At 26.2% G+C, this 19,416-nt stretch overlaps 2 protein-coding genes and 1 long non-coding RNA gene across 3 annotated transcripts in view; 1 reads left to right on the top strand and 2 right to left on the bottom strand.

Moving 5' to 3' along the window:
• The window catches only part of LOC126751778 (uridine phosphorylase 1), a 453,502-nt gene that overhangs the window by 223,148 nt on the left and 210,938 nt on the right, over positions 1–19,416 (top strand). The window lies entirely within an intron of this gene.
• Positions 1–19,416, bottom strand: part of LOC126751772 (acetylcholinesterase) — a 454,065-nt gene that overhangs the window by 263,164 nt on the left and 171,485 nt on the right. The window lies entirely within an intron of this gene.
• On the bottom strand, positions 3,797–11,621 carry LOC126751792 (uncharacterized). Its single transcript, XR_007665927.1, has 2 exons — positions 6,865–11,621; positions 3,797–6,786 (listed from the first exon to the last, which is right to left on the bottom strand). It is a non-coding gene; the product is annotated as an uncharacterized LOC126751792 (long non-coding RNA).

The following is a 19,416-nucleotide window of genomic DNA, read 5'->3' as shown; positions in this document are numbered from 1 at the left end:
TTTTCGAAAATATGATAATTCAAAAAATGCATAAATGGATTGTGAACAAGTAAGGAAGGGCTAAGTTCGGGTGTCACCGAACATTTTATACTCTCGCATCATAAAGTGATAATCGAAATTTCATTATCCGTCATTTACATATTTTTCAAATACCGTATTCCACAAGTAAAGTTTTTTTCCGCTATCATCACTGGTTCCTAATGTATATATTATACCGAGAAGGCATCAGATGGAATTCAAAATAGCGTTATATTGGAAGAAGGCGTGGTTGTGAACCGATTTCACCCATATTTCGTACACGTCGTCAAGGTGTTAAGAAAATATTATATACCGAATTTCATTGAAATCGGTTTAGTAGTTTCTGAGATATGGTTTTTGGTCCATAAGTGGGCGACGCCACGCCCATTTTCAATTTTTAAAAAAGTCTGGGTGCAGCTTACTTCTGCCATTTCTTTCGTAAAATTTAGTGTTTCCGACGATTTTTGTTAGTCGGTTAACGCACTTTTAGTGATTTTCAACATAACCTTTGTATGGGAGGTGAGCGTGGTTATTATCCGATTTCTTCCATTTTAGAACTGTATATGGAAATGCCTAAAGGAAACGACTCTATAGAGTTTGGTTGACATAGCTATAGTAGTTTCCGAAATATGTACAAAAAACTTAGTAGGGGGCGGGGCCACACCCACTTTTCCAAAAAAATTACGTCCAAATATGCCCCTCCCTAATGCGATCCTTTGTGCCAAATTTCATTTTAATATCTTTATTTATGGCTTAGTTATGACACTTTATAGGTTTTCGGTTTCCGCCATTTTGTGGGCGTGGCAGTGGGCCGATTTTGCCCATCTTCGAACTTAACCTTCTTATGGAGCCAAGAAATACGTGTACCAAGTTTCATCATGATATCTTAATTTTTACTCAAGTTACAGCTTGCACGGACGGACGGACGGTCAGACAGACATCCGGATTTCAACTCTACTCGTCACCCTGATCACTTTGGTATATATAACCCTATATCTGACTCTTTTAGTTTTAGGACTTACAAACAACCGTTATGTGAACAAAACTATAATACTCTCCTTAGCAACTTTGTTGCGAGAGTATAAAAATTAAGTCAACTGTTTTTATCTATTCAACACAATCATTTAAAACAAATAAAAGTAAATTACAAGTATATCACGGAGGCTACCAAAATGATCTGAAGTTAATTAATATCCATTAACTACTATGTCAGATTGTATGTAAGTAGCGTTAATTAAAACTAAAGAAGGAGAAGATGGCCTCCAATCTTAACAAATAGTTTTCAAATTTTACTATGTCTAAGCACGAATAACTGGACAAGTGACCGAAAAAAAGAGAAAGCTCGTCGGAAGGGGATCTTCCTTCTTGAGCTGTAAGCTCAGCCCTTTCAAATTGAGTGCAGGAATTTTAGGGGCATTATCATTCATTTTCTAACACATAGAAAAGCGTCAATTGCTTATTTGGCGAAACCACCGATATCGTACCACTAAGGCATATAGCTGCCATACATACTGGTTGAGCAGGTTCTTGTTTGGAAAACTTTTTTTGACAAGATATTTTCACGAGTTTTGGCAAAGGTAACTGTTTGAGGCAATGTTACAATCTCCGAACAAATTGTTCAAATCGAGTCACTGTAACACACATACTATGTAATTATGATAATATATATTTATATTTTTCCGGGTGTGGGGTGGAAAATGCCTTCATCATTTCATCATCAAACCTGTCGTCACAGCAACGATATGTACCACTTGCAGGTCACTAAAACGAAATTTTGAGTCTTGCCCATAAATTTAAATATTTTATATATCTAGTCATTCATCTGTCGCAACTCTCATTCTCCTAACTTCGTTGCCATGCGAAAATCTTGCCTTCCTTTATTCAGACAATTGCGCTCTTGTTATTTTCATCTGCTTTCTTTAGCTGTCACAACTTTTTTTTCATGCGCTAGAAGGCCAATGGGAGCATTGCCACTTATGACAAATATTGCATCACCTGACACAATTCGGTAAGCTGCTGCAACTCTGATAGTTGCGATGCGTTGCACTCTGACCAAACTTTACGCTGGTTTTCCTTCTTTAGCACATCTACCCAAGTCTCTGCTCCGTATAGTAAGGCGCTGGTGGTTGTTGACATTAAGACATTCTCTTTTCTTGTGTGAGCACTCCTACGTTGGCCATTAGTCTGCTAAGATTTCCTAATTTTCCTGATTTTCACTGCCTTTCCTGCGGCGTGCTGGATTTGTACCCAGAAGTTTAGTCTGGAGTGCAATCTTACGCCTAGGTAACTCACAATCTTTGTGTGTCCTTGGAATATTCCTAGTCGTTTGAATACTTATTATATGTATTCTTGTTTGTCAGCAGTAGTAGCTCGAGCTGCAGGTTATGTGAGTCAAGCCATGTTTGCACCCGAATCATGACCTGATTTAGCTATCTTCGGGCTTCTTCTGTGTCTCGTGCTATGATTACTGCTGATATGTCGTCCGCAGGGCCGATTAAATATAATTCATTTGGCCTTTCAAGTTCTAATATTCCGTCATAACTAATGTTCCACAGGTCTGGGCCTAAAATGGTCCCTTCTATTTGTCGTAATCCCACCGTAGTTTGGTGCAGCAGTTTTCTGTTATCAAGATAGCTCCGCACTACAGCTTTGAGGTAATCGGGGATTCTAAAACTTTTTTTTCTAAAGCATCTAAGGAGTTTCGAACGTCTAAAGTCGCCAACAGAACTATTCGCTTGTATTTGGGGCATCATCGACTGTGCGACTGTGCGACTTTTACACTTTCAATGACGTTTCGGATGGCGTATAAAACTGACATTCTAAAATCATGTTGTCTGGTGGAGAGTTCGCCAGTGTCGTTGATAACCACTTTCAGTCTAGGTTTAAGTAGTCATAGAGCTTTCCCGCCATGTCGATCAAGCATAGTGGGCGGTATGCTAATGGCAAGTTGTCCTTGCTAATTAGGACCAGACGTCGTTTCCTCCAAATTTCACGAAATATATTCCAGTATACTTAAGAGTACTGCGGTTCGTTCTGCGGCGATTGTTTTGAGTAAATATTTCTGTTGGGATCCCGTCCGGTCAGGGCGATTTGTTAGTTCTGAACTTGCCAATTCCTCAACGGTAAATTGAGGATTTTCGAAAATCTTATATGTAGCTTGTTCGGGTTTACCAACTTTTTTGTGAGTGGGAAAGAGTATGTTAACGATGCCTTCCATTTTGCCAGCGTTTAAGTAAGGTGGCTTGGTTCGAGCTCCGAACTTTTTCATAACTCGTTTATACCCGAGTCCCTAAAGATTTTTGCTAACATCCTCGCTTAGTTGCTCCCATTTTTCTGTTTTGCTTGCCACGATAGATTGCTTAAGCTCTTTTTTCGCCACTTGACATTGCTCGTCTTCTTCTAGATCTCGTGTATGATCTGCGAAAACGAAGACATGTGCGTATAAGTTGAGCGATATTTCCTGTCCACCCGTAAACTGTTGCTTTATTATTTCTATGTGAAGTCTTGGGCATTGATTTGAGGCAGTTTCGTGTTATACTAAGCATAGTGTGCTCTACAATTTTTCTGACACTTTTGGAAGAGCTACCAAGCGGGGCGAGGCATTGTGTCAATCGTCGGTACCAATCGGCCCCCAAATAAAAATTTCGTAGTCTCTCGTAAATTGTATTGATCACCCTTATGTATATATGCACATAAATACCGCAATATTTTGATGCCTCTCAAAAAAGGTGAATACTGTTGTCTGTCTGTTTCGCTGCCAAAATAAAACCACAATTCATTGACAGTACATTATAATATGAATTTCTTTTTATTGATTTAGTAAATTATTTCAGTTGATTGGCCATCACCAACATTTCAATACCTTAATAATTCTTTAGTATTATGCTCATAATACACATGTATGTATGTGTTTTGTGTGTGTATATTTATGTAATCATTATCAGTTAAGTAATTATAATTATTGTTTGTAGCTTTGTTGTAGCATTAGCATTGATCTTTGATATATTATGTATGTATATATGCATCAAGTTACGCACATTTCTATATATTTATGTGTGTATATATAAATCAATTATACATTATTTAATGAGTATTTACTTATGTGTGGATTACTTGCTGCAGCAGATTTAGATTATATCTTAAAATGTTCACTAGATAACTTTGAATCAAATGCTTTTTTTGTTTGTTTTATTTTTTATTTCGAAATCATTTTGAGGGGATTTTTGCTTCGTTTGCTGTCAAAGGTATTTTTGTGTTTGGTTTTCATAATTTTCTGAAATTAAATTGGGGTTCTTGTGTGGATTTTATTTTATTTTTTTTATTTTTTATTATTGTAATTTTCTAAAACTTATTGCATTAATAATTTTAGAAATTTTTTTACGGGATTTTGTTTTAGGTTCTGTTGAGTGGCTTGAAGACTCTTTTGCTACATAACCGTTATATTTGCTTAGCTTATGGAATTATGTATTATAATTGTAATTTACAAAGTAGTTTTTAGTATTTGCTGTATGCTGTATAACGGATTTTGTTTATTTTTTAAGTATTTGAAATTGCATGTTTTGAATTTGAAATATTTTTACATTTATTTTTAATGTCTATTTTCACTTAGTTTATGCTTTAAATTACTGTGTTAATTATTGTATTTTGTAGACTGTATTACCAAAGTTGTAATTTGTGTTTAGTGCTCTTATTGTATTGTTGCTTTTTTATTTTTTTAGTATTATAATTTCATTAAAGATATTTTCTTATTATTTGATTCATATATAATATGTGTATAGTTTCTGTTTTGTTTTATTTTTGTATTTTTTTTTGTTTTTGTGTAATATTTTTCCTGATTTTCCTTTACAAAAGTTTTCGAAAGTAATATCGCTTGCTTTTGCTGAACACTCAAACAGGAGATTACTTTACTTATTTTAGAAAGTAATTATTATTTGTCTTAGCATTTATTTATTCGTTCTAATAACTAATTACATTATTATTATTATTTTTTGCTTTTATTTTTAATTATTTCTTCTTATTGACATTTTTTGCAGTTTCTAGTATTTTTAATTTTATTTTACTTATTTTTCTCTTAGTTATTCAATACTTATTATTGTTATTTTTCGCTGATTTTCTGACTCACACTTACTGCTTCTTTAACTATATCCTTCATTAGACTGTTTCACTATATAAATATCTTAGGCTTATTTTTTTTATGTTTTCCTTCTGTTACGGCTGTTTGCGGTTTATTGTATTAAGTTCTAAACTATTTTAGAGAATTTTTCTAATTTAGCTAGGCAATTTTACTTTCCCACAAATATATTAATTTTATATTTATTATTTTTGTGTGTGTGTGTGCACGTTGGCTGTAGCAGTTAACTAAAATTTGCTATTGCAAATTATTAATATTTCAGCTATATTTTGTTATTAATTTAAAAACGTCATAAAAAATTAACAGAAAAAAAATATTTTTTTGTTTTTCATTTCGCTGTTTATTTTTAGTTTTTAATTGTATTTTTAAGCACTGCTTAATTTAACACTAATAAAGTCTACTTTAACGGGTTTTTATTGATTTATTAAAAATTTTACAAAAAAAATAAAAATTTCCGTTTCTAAGTTGTCATTAATGCACACTACTTTTTAAAGCGTTTCTAATTCTCTGGCATACTCAAAGCAAGGAGTTTAGTTCTTATGCTTTTATGCGACTTTTTGGTGAAAATATGTTTACAGTAATATACAAACTTATGCTTTTATTCAATAATAATAATGTATTTAATTTTTTTATATTTTTTTAGTATTAAGTATGGCTTTAACTACGTTCTCATGTTTTTCAAATAATATTTTTGAAAAAATTACAAATAACTTTTTTATCTAAAAATAAATAATTAAATTATATTTAAATTTTATTACTCATTTATTTATTTTTATTGTATTTTTTTTTTTTTGTTTGCATAATTTTCTTTTTGTACTTAATTTTAATTTATTGAGTGGTATATAATTTATTTTATAATTAATTTTATTTTGTGTAAATTTGCTTACAATGTTTAATATTATTATTATTTGTTTATTTATTTTTCGGTTTTATTATATTAAATATATCTTTTAAGTTGATGTATTTTTATGATTATTTATTTAGTTTTAATTTTTTTTCATTTCACCTAACTTTTTATTTTTTTTTTCAATTTATGTTATTTGTATTTATGCATTCAATTTTATGAAGTTTAATTTTATAATTTTATTTCATTTTAATTTAAATTATTTAATTGTTTTATTTTTTGACTGAACTTTTTTATTTTATTTTCCTTAACTTTAACTAATTTGGTTTATGTTTACTTATTTTTTTATATAGTCTTTGCTTATATTATTTTCATTTGTATTATTTTATTTTAATTTTTTATTATTTTTATTTACTTTTCTTTGTTTCATTTTTATATTTTTTTTATTTTTTCTTTTATTTTATTTTAATTAATTTTATTTTACTTAATTTCGTTTTATTTTATTTATTTATTATTTTGTTTTTTTCCCTAGTCTTATTTTATTTCATTTTATTTAAACTATTTAAACTATAGTAATTTACTCATGTATTTTATTTAAATTATTTTTTTTTATCATTTTTATTGTTTTTTTAAATTAATTTGCATCATTTTATTTTATTTGTAATGATTTATTTTATTTAAATATTTAATTTTTTTTATTCATTCATTTATTTTATTTTATTTTAGCTTTTAATTTTGTTTTTATATATTTTGCTTTATTTTATAATTTTTATTTTTGTTTATCTATTTATTACTTTGTTTTATTTTGCTTTAGTTTATTTTATTTTATTTTTTGTTTTTATGTTTTTTTTTGTGTTTTGTTATTGTAAACATTTATTTAAATTTGCGTTATTTTATGTTATTTTATTTTTGTTTAAATTTAATTTTAATGTGTCATTATTTTTTATTTATTTCTTTATATCCTTATTTTTTTTAATTATTCTTTCATATTTTTTAACTTAATTTCAGATTTTATTTCATTTTATTTGATTTTTTCATTTCGCATTTTTTTAATATTTTTCTGTATTTCATTAATTTTTTTTTATTTACTTTACTTTTTTTATTAAATTATTTTTGTTATTTATTTAATTTTGCTTTATTTCCATTTCTATATATATCTTTTATCAAGTTAATAGAAGCACTAAAATGACAGCTAAAAAAATGTATCATTCTAGCATCCTAACTTCCCCATGGGTTAAAGCGCCTTAAAGTATGCAGCTCTCGTTTAAACCAGTATTTGCAATTAATTGGAGCTACTTTTGTCAATGTACTCATCTTATTCTTTTATTATCGTACAATTGTGTGGTAGTTCTTAACTTATTTATATAACGTCGTACAAAGTCAATAACTTTACCGTTAAAGAACACATAATTTTCATTTGTTTTGTTATATATATATACATAGTATATGTATATTTAAATGTTAAAAATCGTACAGTAATAAGTTCTAATTAAAATTTTAGCAAAATTCTCAACTCAGCAGCAACGAACCCACACATACATACATATGTATGTATGTACATATTCTAGGCAAAATGTTGCTCTACCGGTCTAATTTTAACGGTGTGTCGCCTTGTGTTCGTGTTGCTGCCATTTTCGATTTTGTAAATAAAAAAATAGGCCATATAGTGATATGTATTTGATAATTGTTTGACACGAAAACCATTATAAGCATTTAATTTATAATATTCAATGAATTTGATTACTTTTTAAAGTTAAAGTTAAAGCGTTATCATTTTGCTATTATTTTTCATTTTATTTTACTTCATTTTATTTAAATTATTATTTTTTTATTGTTTTTTTTTAGTGTTATTTACTTTTTCTGACATTTGTACATAAAAAACAGTTTTTGTCTGAAACTTTTTCAATAATTTTTATTGTAATATTATTTTTGTTCTCCGCAGCCAACAAAACTTTTCATATCATAAATTCATTAATTTATGCATTTTTATTGACGGGCATTCAAATGCCACACAGCTTTCGTTTTATTGAATTCAAATGCATTTCAATTTTTATTACAATTGCATATTTAATTATTACGACTATATAACATTGTATTACATTAACCGTTTAACGCCGCCGCATTCATAAATGTGCATGTATGAGCATGCACTTCAGCGTTTATTTATTATGTTTTGTTTTTTGTTGCAATGTGCGCATTCGTGCATTTTTCGTTTGTTTCATTTATTGTATTTGAGTGTTTGAGTAACATTGTTTCATCTGTCATCGGCTGTTTTGTTGTTTGTTTACATTGTTTCGTAGTTTTGTAGTTGTTGTGTGCTTCCTTATTGAATTTATCGCGTTTAAACACAGTGCAACGCAAATGTTGGGAGACGAGCGCTCATTGCATTTCATTGCATGTCTACTCCGTCACTCTCTGCTCTCTACATTGTGAACTCTCCAACGCTTTCTTTGCTCTGTCATTTTCGTTTTTTTATTCAATTACACATTTACCTTTTATTATCAGATGTCATAGCTGATATAATTTATGTTATATTTAATAATATGTATGTATGTATAATTGTTGCTATTTTTTTCATTGCAATAACAAAGAATTCATCGACTTATGTAAGTGTGGTTATTTTTTACATTTGCTAACGTTGGTAGTTTTATTTTTTTGTGTGAGAGAATGAAGGAAACGTTTGTGAAATATTCAAATTATTAGTGCTTGTTTTAAATAAAAAGTTTTAATTCAACCAAAATATTTAATTAAGAGTTATTAAAAAAATTTGAATAAATTAAAAAAATTCATTAAGAAATTAATATATGTAAAAAACATTATTGCATAAAACATGTAAATATATAAATATTTCTGCATATTATGTCCGCAAAATATTTTGTCGAAAATATAATATTTTGAGTACAATTTAATAAGTAATAAAAATTATTTGTGTTTTTTTTATTTCTTTTCAACCTACTTCAGCAGCAGCAGTTTTAAAAAATATTAAAAAAATACAATGAAAATCTATTGGAATCTTCTTATCATTAAGACTGCAAACAGATTGAACGTGTCACAGAAGTTGATGATCAAATCGTGGTCGTGTAACGGCAGACACGATTCGAGCTTGTTTCAAAACAAAATTACACTAATATTTCAACATATATTTTTAAATTAGTTACTTATGCCCAAGTACTTGAGAAACATAATTAGTGGTAGTATATTTATTGTATATTTTATAATAAAATCAAACATTTTATACTTTCCAACAAATTTATGCCATCAGAAAGTAGAGATTTTAACAAATATAAAACCGACTGACTTTTTAAAAACATCTAATATTTTGTTGTAAGAATTTTTGAGTGAACATTAGCCTATTTTTCGATTTTAAGGGGCTATACCAGTGTGACACTTTCAAAAAAAAATTTTTTTTTTTGCTTTTTCGATAGTTTATTTATTTCGAAAATATCCTGTGAAATCGGCGAGGTCGTATCTTCTATAGTTTTTGAATGGCAGCGTTCTAAATAGCGACCGCTCAGAGGTGCAAACATATATACATATATAAGTGAAACTTTAAACGCGTTTTTCACGAAACGACATTTTTCAAAATTGCTGACATCATAACTCAACGAAAAATTGACCGATCGACTTCAAAAAAAAAATAGTTGAATATATTTGCTATACAATGGACTACAATCTTTTTGATTGGTTGAAAATTGTCAATTTGGCATTAAAAAAACAACCATTTTTTTCGTAAAAAAACGATTTTTTTTTTTTCAAAATTACGCCATTTTCTTAATTTTTGATATTTTCCAAAGATCGTAGTTCATTGTATAGAAATATATTTAAGTTTAATAAACATTTTGAATTTTTTTGTTTCAGCTACTCATTCGACCGGAAGCATGCCAGCAGTTGAGGCACTTTTTTTCGGCACTTCCGCAGATAGCACATAACTCCGTTATATTTTTTAATATAGCTAAAAATATAATATATTACGTCCATAGAACGTCGAAACATTCAATCTAGTACTTTCTTTTAAAAAAATTCACGAAAATCCCCTAATTTTTCATGCGTCACACTGGTATAGCCCCTTTAGTCGAAATTAAGTTTCCTTCTCAGTATTTAAAAAAATACAGTGTGTTTTGAGCATAAGAAGTTAAATTTACATTAAATTTTCTGAAAGCAAATCTTTCTCCAAAAAACTTAAATATTTGAACTTTTCACACAAATTTGAGGTTATGTGAAAACGGTGTAAATATAAAAGTTGTAGATCTTTTCATTTCTTACAACATTCTTTTCCACCCGATCACAGAACGACCGTAAATTATCTGCAGTATCCAATGGATTTCAACGAAGTATGCATTTGTTTCACTTCTTTTCGTCAAAGGCAAAGTCAAACATTTTGTGTCAAATTCTGTTCATTCCGTGCAGTGTAAAATTTTGAAAAAAATGTGGTAATTAAATGAATTAAAAAAAGTAAAATTTAGTAATAATTAAAATTTAGAGCTAACAAGTAGCTTGTTGCCATTCATAAATTTGGTTTGAGCCACAAAACCGGGTATAAATGACAACAAGACACAACAGTTTAAAAACAAAAATATATTTTTGTATATGCCTAGAATATAAAAATAAAGTAGTAGAAATAAGAAAGAGGCTTAAGCCATTAGATATGTGTGCCTAGAATGAATGAGTTTCTAGAATGAATCTATTTTTACAAACATGTTACTAAATCTAATATCCCAATAAATTATAAAAGCTCAATCGCGTCTACAAGTAGAATTGAAAGCATCGCTAATTATAAACTATATTTATATACGAGTATATACTATTACATAATCGGCTGAAATCATGTATATATGTATGTATGTATGTATGTATACAAAGTTGCTTGATAAATCGGCATTAGAGCACAGCAACGTGGAGAAAGAAGCAGTATGCTGCCGTTACTAACGGTCTCAAACAAATTTTGTTTTATATTTGTGAGCGCTTGGAGGCTTAGCGCATGCGCGCGCAGTGATTTGTATACATACAAACAATATTAATGTACTTTTAATTAATTTAATTGTTTAATTTTAATTTTTTTATTTAAATTGATTTATTAACCTTATTTATATTAATTTTTAATTAATCAGTTTACTTTTATTTTTTCATATAGTATATGAAAAGTGGTGCATAAAAAATTAAAATACGAAAAAAAAATTAATTTTTTCTTATACAAAATAATATATGTAGCTTTAAAGTACAAGGTGTAAATAATCGTCTGCTTTTGTTGCAGCTTTTATTTGTTTGAAATTTTATTTCTATGTCAAGTACGTAATATAGTTTTAGGTTTAATTATTTAGTTGTATAAAAATATAAATATTTATTATGTTTAATGTATAGCATTATTTTATAGATATACATATATATATATATATATATATATATATACATATTCATATGGATGTTTAATTGTAACATTATTTTGTACGCAGTTACTTTGCTGGCAAGCAATCAATTGACAGCACATTGTTATTATTGTTGTATTTTGCATATTTTATTTATTTCCATTCATATATCCATTTCTCAACTTTCATTTTACTTTAGTGTGTAACCTCAACAAATATAAAGTAACCCAGTTGTTTAATATAATAAGTTAATCCTTAGCATTGTCACTTAGCTCTTCGCAAAATTTTTCTTGTAAAAGTAAATAAATAGTTCACAAAGTATAAAAAATTAATTTGCAAAGAAATGCAATTAGTTAAGCCTTAGCGTTGCCACTTAAAAAAAAAATTTATGTGGTTTTATAACTCCACAGAGATTTGTTGTTGTAATAAAAATGTAAATAATTCACAAACAACATTTAAATTATTTTAGCAAAACATATAGGGCGCCCTCAAGGAAGCTGACTATACCTTTCCTAACACTGTTATTTACATATTTCGTGTTATAAAATACTTGAAATACAAAAATTAAATAAAATTAAAATGGTTAAAAGAAATCAACAATTTTTACAAAAATTCTCTTATATAAAATTACATAATATGGCAACACAGCATTCTTTTGATAATCAATTTTGTGAGATTTATATTTAAAATTTAAATGAAGACAAATAAATGTTAGTTTCCTCGGCTGAGGAATCGAAAAAGTTGAGAGTGTTGCCACCTTATTGTAATTTTCGAAAAATAAATTGATTTATTTAGTCATAACCGATTCTCTTTTCTTAAAATCCTTAACAAATTTTTTTTCTAAAATGAACGTTTTACTTTGCCGAATATCATATTCGTTAATTATAATAAGAATTATTAAATAATTTTATAAAAAAAATTCGTTAAAAATTATTAAACAATTATTATTAATTCTTATGTATAAAATGTTGTGTGCAAAAAACATAATCTGGCAACAACGCACTTTTTGGATGGAAATTTTAATTTTATTCAAACCTTATGAAAAATTTGTTTAGATATGTTAAAAAAATCTGGCAACATCAAAATTTTTGTATGGAATTTTCTGAGATTGATCTTTAAAATCTAAATTAACACCAATAAATCTTAATTTCCTTCTTTTATATATCAAAATAATTGGGTGTGTTGCCACCTTATCATCATTTTTAAAAGAAAATCGCTTTTCAAATCTTATTAAATGGTGTTATTGTTATGTCCAAACATATATAAATTAACTACCAGAAGATATTAATCAAAATAACTTAATTAAAGAACTCTTGGAAAATACTTTTAATTGAAGACCAAGGTTGGATATCAGCTGATATTAACTGACAATTAATTTTATTACAACCAAATTATGTAGTTGTAAATAGATATTGATACTTAAAAAATAATAATCTGGCAACATCAAAATTTTTTTATGGAATTTTCTAAGATTTATCTTCAAAATTTAAGACTAACAAATAATAAATTCCTTGACCTAAATATACATATGCATATATAATTGACTGTGCTGCCAGCTTGTAATAATTTTCGAAAAATAAATTGCGTTTTACATATGAGTATAACACATTTAATGGCACCATGCAATGTTCACACATATACAAATTAACTAAATATATATATTCATGCATATATTAATAAAAACCGCACTATTAAATGCCTTAAAAAAATTTCGTAAATATTTTAACATTTTGATAAAATTTGTAATCAAAAACTATTATTGGAAAACCGCTGATTTTAAATAGCAATAAATTTATGAAACGAAACAAGAAGTGGGTACAAAAACGTAGTGGTATTTCAAATAGAACTTTTTAAGAAAAATATTTTTTGGGTTGCAAATTTTTCTTAAAATAATAAAAATAATATTTAAAAAAAAAATTTATTTTTCTAATTTATTTTCATAAAAAATGTAATAACCAGGAGCTACTTAAGACAAAAATGTTTAAGTCAAAAATTATTTTTTTAAGACTGTTTTAATGTAAATAATTTTTTCTAAGAAAAGTGTAATCAACAGTAGCCACTTACACAAAAAGTAAGAAACTTAAGAACACGGTTGAGGTAACGTAAAATAAGCGAAATAAATTCATAAAAATTTCAATACTTAAAGAAAATTATCTTGCACGAAATGTTTTCATATTTTTCAAAAACAAGAATAATATTGGAGCTAGTCTTCAGGTTATACTTTTTATAATTATTATTGAATAGCACTCCGCCGTTTGCCATTATGTTATACCACTGTCAATTGGTTGAGCTTTCTGCTGCAATGCCAGCAAAAACCGCGCAACTCCATATTTCATTTTCTAGCATCACACAAGTGCGTTGTGTAATTTTTTTTAAGGTTGAAATCTATAAAAGAAGCTTTTCATTTATATGATTTGAGGTTATAGGGCATAACTGCATTACGTTTAGTTAGGCAGGGATGCTAATATGTACTAGTTTAATTTACTACAATTAAGTTTTATATAAAAATTGTATTTATTGTTTATATAATTTTTTTTGTATTATTTCTATAATATTTTTTATTTTTTATTTATTATTTATATAATTTTTTCTTTTTGCTCACGAAATACTTAGTATTCAAATAGAAAAGCATCAGGGTACACTACTACACTGCATATACTCATTGCATTTTTAACATACAATTTTTAATTTTTTTAAATAATTTTTTTTTAGTTTTAAGGCTTAAATATTATTATTATTTTTTTTTTTTGGTTTTGTGGGGCTATGTGTTTCCTTCCAGTATTTATAATATTTATTACGCGTTGTCTAAAAAGTTATTTTTGGTTTTTAAATTTTTTTGTCTTTATTTATTATTTAATATGTATTATTTGTTATTTTTATTTTTATTATTATTATTATTAATTTTATTATTATTATTTATTTATTTATTTCATTTATTTAGCCTACTGTGCTGCAGTTTGAAGCGTATAACCGCTCATTTTTTGTTTTTTGGACTTAAATAATACACAATTTTTTCCGCTACTTTATGGGTTTTATTTTGAAATAATAATAGACTTTTCTTAATTTTAAATTATTTTCTTTTTCAAATTAAAATACATGTTTATTTATATATTTTTTATTAAATTTCATGTTTTATTTATAGTTTATGACACTTTTGCTTGCTTTTCGCATAACTTCTTTTATTTATTTTTCATTTTACATGCATGGTCACTAAATTACAAGAGTTTTGCTTAACAGTTATGCACTAATTTTTTATAATTTTCATTTATACATATATATTTATATTTATAATTAATTTTGTAATTTTTTTTTCATTTTTATTTTTGTGTCGCACTTAACCTAATGCGCCATACACACTTAGTAAAGTAAGTATAAATGTGCAACTAGTTACAGAACTAGTCTTATAACTATATAATATCTGTATTTGCATTACTTGCTTTTTGTAAACAATATCCAATATATCGACGTTTCATTTAAAAGTGTTTATAATTGATATGCATTATATTTATATATATGTATATAATAATGTATATATGTATTTTATAGATAATTATCTAGTTAATTAACTACTTAATAGTTTATAATTGAGTACACTACAGTTCAACGACATGTATGCATGTATGCTTTTGTGTGTGTATAACTAAACCACACAAATGTATAAGTATATATATGTATATACGCATAACTGTTAATATTTTGCGTTACTTTTGCTTATATACTTTTATTAGTCATGGTATGTGCTTATGTAACTAACTACTAATGCGTGTGAGGGTTTTTCATGCGTATGTGTGTTTGTATGAGTGTGTGTTTTTTTAATTCTCTGGAGATACAGATATACCGTTATTGTTTTAGTAATTCATTGACATTGCAAACGCTTATTAATGTTTAATTTTTATTAATTTAAACTATTACATACATTTGTATGTATGTATTTGTATGTGTGTATATAATAACTTTCTTTATATTCAGCTTAAGGTTAAATATATGGGTTTGTATATACTTATAAATGTAATATTATTTATTTTATTTTTCGTTAATACGTGCCTAGGCGATAATCATAGTTTTTGGTTTTTTTTGCAGTTGTTTTTGGTATTTTTCCTTCGATAAGAGCCAATTTTATAAAACTGTTGAGTACAAATTCATATTAATAATATCATCTTTTGGTTTAATAAGTGTAATAATAGTCGTTATAATAATATACTGATATGTTTTGCGCCATATATATACCATTTACTGGAATATATATAAATATATATTGTATATATGTGTGTGTATATAAATATTTGTCACACTTTTGCTAGACTGCTTATGTCTTTATATAAAAAGTGTTTGCTTAGCAATTCATTTTACAATTTCGTTTAATGCATAATTCATTTTCATATATAGAAATAGCTTAGACTTTAATTTTTTTGAATTATTATAATTTTTTGTTAATTTTTCATAATAAATGTTTTAATTTTCATTAATTATTTTTTTAATTTTTAATAATTTTTTTTTAAATTTCCTTAACTATCTTTTAATTTTTCTTAATTGTTTTTTTTTTAATTTTTATTAATTTTTATTAATTATTTTTTTAATTTTCATTAATTTTTTTTTTAATTTTCATTAATTATTCAACTTAATTATCATTTTAAAATTTATAAATTATTATTTTTTAATTTCAATAATTATCTTTTTAATTTTGTTAATTTTTTTAATTACCTTAATCTTAATATTTTTCAACACCTTAACTTAAACATTTAACTGCCTGCAGCTTGACAGCTTTGTTTTCAAATTCTAGTAACTCGACATAAGTTGTTTTTAGTTTTACATGTAAACACATACACACATATACATATATGATCATGCATATACATACTTATATTAATATTTAGCTTTGTCTTTGTTCTTTTTTATTGTTTTTTTTATTTCATTATATGCATTTATGTGTGTATTGGTGCCACTAATTTAGTTTATTGTACAAATTTGCAACATGCTCCTAATGCAATACGCCTCCTTTACGCTATTAAAATCCAATTAATTTGTCAGCCATAAGAATAGGTTACTAATTTTCATTTTTTTTATATTCTTTTCTTTCTAATTATTTCTCTTTTTTAGTTTCTACAGCACAGCTGAAGGGAAAGCTATATGGAATAAAGGCTAAAGGCTTATTTGCGCACTAAATATATTGTTGTTGTTGCGAAAATGTAATACAAAGTAATTTAATTAAAGCTGGTGTTGTATTGGCAAGCGTAAGTTTTTGAAAAATTAAATTACACTTTTACTCAAAAATTTATAAAATATATAGTAAATAAGATGTTATTGTTCGTGACAGTTGCTGTGCGTAATAATAGTGACAAAATGAAACAATCAGCATACAAACTGTTTCATGACAATTCAGTTCAGTAATTTGACTAATTTTGTTATGACGTTTATTGTTGCGTCCCACAAAAATACAATAAGGGGGGTGTAAACCATTTGTTGTTCTTTTGAAATAAATATCGTTCACAGGCAAACCTCAAATAACGAAGACTACTGTGTAATACATGCTTTAACTGGCGTACAAGCAATAAAATTGCGCAATATAATTTATTGAGATATATGAAAATCAGTTCGAAATATCAAAAAAAAACTAGATCACATTTAAAATTTTATTATTAATAATAAGAAGAAGAATAAAAAATAAGAAAAGAAAAGAAGTCGAAAGTCATTAAGAATTCATCTGTCATTTAATTGTTATAAAAATTGTACCCACTTCACACAAATGGCGAGAGTTCTGTAAACTATGTATATGCGCGTAACTCTTGCCAGCTTTATTAGTTTTAGAACGAATTATTCATACTAAATAATATACTACCAACATCTCTGACTCGTTGAAATCCTCACACTAACCAGCCAGTTCTTAGTTTAACTATTTTTGACGTGTTTCTAAACCACAGTTGAGTCAAACGCGTCTACTTGCTCTGGAGCCTAGAACATGAAAAGACGTGAAATGCCCAAACCTTGTTTTCTGATTCGATTTTAAGATCTCTTTACTTCAAAACACTATTGAAAAACTGAAAATCCCATTGCCCGCTCATTTAATAAACAAATTTCTGTTTTATTCACCGATATTTAACACTTATCCCAAACAAGTATTCAAGTGTCACCATAACACTCAATCCTTCTCTTATAAAATATCAATGTACCATACTTCATGTCTCTACTCGTCGCTTTGAAAATTAAAATAAAATATTTTAAAAATGATAATAATTCAGTCTAAGATTTTTTAATATAAAACTCGTCTTCTTTATTCTTAAAATTCACAATTCTTCATATTTCCAACCTCTCATCCATGTCATCTGAGGTTTACCTGTACCCACAATGATTTAATAGTACCAAATTTATTTTTTCTAAATTTTCTTCGGCGATCTCTTATCTCATCGCTTCATCACAATTTAGGTATAAAATCTTTAATATTCTGCAAAATTTCCATACTTTTTTCGTCGTCGCTAAACATTTATATATATTTAGTTTTAATTTAACTTCGTATTCGAAATTTAGTTGATTGTAAAAAACTATGCTTGCGGTAGTCCAATTGTCTATAATTTTATTATTTTTTCAATTGTCACAAATACATATGCATGTTTGTATGTGCCATTTAGGGTTTTGGAATCTGCCTTTTGGCTCATAAAAAACAATTATGTAACTACTTTGGTTGGGTTCTCCAAGCTAAAGTGTTTCGGCTGCTCGGCAGCTGCCGCAAAGGTAAAAAAGTGTATTATTGTGTGTGCGTGTGTGTGTGCGCGCGATTACGTTGAAGGCGTTGTATGTAAATTATAGCGAAAATGACTATTTTGTTTGTAGTAAAAAAATTGTTTATCAGAAAAATTGTTGTCCATATAAAATGTAAAAAAATGAAAGGTTTGAAAAATGATAATAATTTCTTGAGTTATTTTTTAATTTCTTTTAAATAATTAAACAAACCGGTTTAATGGAAAAAAATGTGTTTGATTAAAAAACATGAAATAAAAATTGCGAAATTTAATTTAATTACTAATTTTTTATTTAACTATTTTTTAAATATAATTTTTCTTACTTTAATTTAATTAAAAAACTAATAATATAAAAATTATTATATTAAAGAAATATTTAAGGCAAACCATTAAAAAATGAACAAAAAGATTAAAAAAATATTTGAAGAAATTAATATAAAAATTTAAATTTAGGAATAATTTAATTTAAAAATTATTAATAATTAAAAAGCATTCGAATTACTTGAAAAAATATTTCCTGAAAAATAATTAAAGAAAAACAGCTTAATCAAAAAACGGAAATAAGAATTTATTATTTATTACAAAAAAAACATAATAAATAATAAATATTATTAAAAAAATATATTATAAAAAATTTTTCATAAAAAAAATTTATGAAATTAAAATATTAAATCAATTAATTAAAAATAATGAATCGGGGGAAAAAATTTAAAATATATTAATGTACAAATTATTAAAAAAAATCGAGAAATTTATTAAACATTAAGTGGTTATTGTTCAAAAAATAATTATAAACAAAAACACTTAATTAAAAATTTTTTTATATATTATGTTTTTTTTTATATATTTAATAAGATTTAATATTAATCAATTTTCAAAGTTTTTGCGATTTTTTCAGTATTTAATAGGTTTTTAACAAAAAATTAATTGAATTAATTAAAAAATGATTTGTTGTTGTAATACAAAATAAAAAAAAAATTATTTTATTTTAACAAAAACTTTTCTGAAATTTTAGAAAATATAATTTTTTAATACTAATTATTTTTAAATTTTTTTACGTATGTTCATTAACTAATAATTATTTAGCAAAAAATTAATTAAAAATCTGTTTTTTTAAGAATTGAAAGTATTTTTTTTAATTTTTTTAATTAAAATTAAAAATTGCTTAAATTATTGATGAGAAAATTTATATATTTCATATATTTAAAAAAAAAAATATTGCACAAATTTTATAAAATATTTTTATAATTAAATACATTTTTTTGCATTTATGAAACTAGACTAAAGCTTGCATTTTATTACCGTTAAAAGCTTTATTTGCAACAC

This window comes from Bactrocera neohumeralis, chromosome 2 (assembly GCF_024586455.1).
Source record: "Bactrocera neohumeralis isolate Rockhampton chromosome 2, APGP_CSIRO_Bneo_wtdbg2-racon-allhic-juicebox.fasta_v2, whole genome shotgun sequence".
NCBI classification, from domain to species: Eukaryota; Metazoa; Arthropoda; class Insecta; order Diptera; family Tephritidae; genus Bactrocera; species Bactrocera neohumeralis.
Note: the sequence above shows the minus strand (reverse complement) of the source record. Positions and strands in the feature narration are given on the sequence as shown.